Here is a 2,049-nt window from a genome sequence, read left to right on the forward strand (position 1 = left end):
AATCAATAGACTGGTTCTGTCAGGAGCTGTGATGAACATCAGGAGCCTCATGCTTATTTCTCTCAGTATCTTTCACAAATGACCTAAATATTAGAAGAGGATCCTTTGCTCTCCTGACTGCAGGCTTGTCCCACCAATCCCACAGACTGATTGGAGATGGGAGTTGAAGGCATGTTTGCCACAAATGGAAAGAACAAACCCCAATTTTCTACAACTTCTGCCTTTAAACTAAAGATTTTTTGTGTCACACTTTCTCTGCCATTTATCAGATGTATTGAGAGACTTCGTATCGCTTTTCCCCAGCTGGCATCCTGGCTTTGGATTTCGTCTCTTTGATGAGAGCTGCCCAGGGGACCATTGGACTGGAGACAAAGGAGGTAACATAGTGTTTCTTGTACAGAGAGCTGCGCCTGAGGCAGAGTGTAGGCAGGGCTAAGGCTATGCCCAAGAGTGATGAAAGGGGTAGAAAGCAGGATAACCTGGTGGATTGAGAGGACTGGGGGACAGGGATTTCTGCCCCTCTGCTCTTGTACTGGATGTTTCCTTGCTCTCAGGCTACATGTCATTTAGGATAGACATTATTAGAGTAGTTAACAATTGCCTTATAGCTTTTGTCACAGAAGATCCTGATGGTGTCTCTTCATTTTGCATGTTGAGTGTGAGATGTTTTGATCTGGCTGTGAACACTCCTGATGCAAGAAATTTGGGACCATCTTGTCTCAGTTTGAGCTCCTAAAATTAGGGGCTGTTTTGGAAATGCTGCCCCTTATCTCTGTGTGAGATAAAAGTTGCAATCCCAGTGTAACTTTTACCCACATGGCAGGATGCCAGGTGGACTGAGTGGCTCCAAATATTGAACAATGGCAAGTCAGCACTATGAGCAATTGTTGTGAGTCAACGTTGAATCCCTGCCAAAGATGCCTTTTTGCAAATAAAATTTAGCACTAATTTATCAATGGGTTAGTTCATAACACGATGTAAAGCACTCAGTACATAATGACTCCTTCTGGATTGAAAGAAAATGCTCATAACACCTTTATTATAAATAAATACTATGTTTAAGTGGACCAAATCAATGTAAGGGTATTGCTGTATTTCTCCACTGCCAGTTTGCTACTTTTGTTACTACCCACCAGAGAGGGTTTTGTTAATAGTTTTTTTTTTCTATTTTGTTACCTTAACAAAACTGTCAACATGTGTTCCTTACTCCTTGCTGTGCAAATGCTTCAGTGAATCCTGTGTACAGCCAGGTAATGCCCTGCTGTTCCTGCCATTCAGAGAGCCTTTGTATCTGCAGCCCCTCGCAGGCAGCTCTGCTCCCTGCTGCTCCCCAGCCAGCATCCAATGGTACAAGATGCACAAAAGCAACCCCTCCAAATTCTCTCCCACATGCCACACTCTGCTTCTGTCAGGAAGGGCTTTTTCTAGATCATTGTCCCCATCCCTTACGATGAAGGTAATCCATCTGTTCTGCTGCCCAGAGCTGATCCTGAGGGAGAGACCACCTGAACGCTCTCGGTTCCTCTACAGATTCTGGTCTCAGGCCTTGAAACCAACAGCAGCTGGGTTTTTCCCAGCTTTCCCCAGAGCAACCTCTGCTCTCTGTGTGCATCTGCTCCAGGCTGATGCGTCTTCAGGCTTGGTGGGTTGTTAGTTTTGTTTTGCTTGTTCTCTAACGTTCGCTGACCCCATTTCAGCAGTGCCACTTCAGTACTAAAAATTTAGCACCGCCAACAGCCAGGGCTTCCTGGGGCTGCTGCTGCACCCTCCGTACCCTACACCTGCGGAAGGGCTCGAGACCTGCAGCCGAAAGCTGTGTTAAAGCAGGACCTGACGGTGGCTGGTGGGGGGAGCGAGCAGCTTTCGGCTCAGGTCGGGAAGCAGCCGTGGGTGCTGTCGGCGGGCAGATCCCCGAGGACGGCTTTATCGCCCGAGACTCGGACGGTGCTGCATTCAGCACCCCCCCCCCCCGACACCCCCCCGACGCCCGCTGGTGCCCCGGTGGTTGCAAATCCCCGTTTGCCTTCACAGCCCTGGGCGGGGGTGGCT

The sequence above is a fragment of the Buteo buteo genome, chromosome 7 (genome assembly GCF_964188355.1).
Source record: "Buteo buteo chromosome 7, bButBut1.hap1.1, whole genome shotgun sequence".
Classification (NCBI taxonomy): domain Eukaryota; kingdom Metazoa; phylum Chordata; class Aves; order Accipitriformes; family Accipitridae; genus Buteo; species Buteo buteo.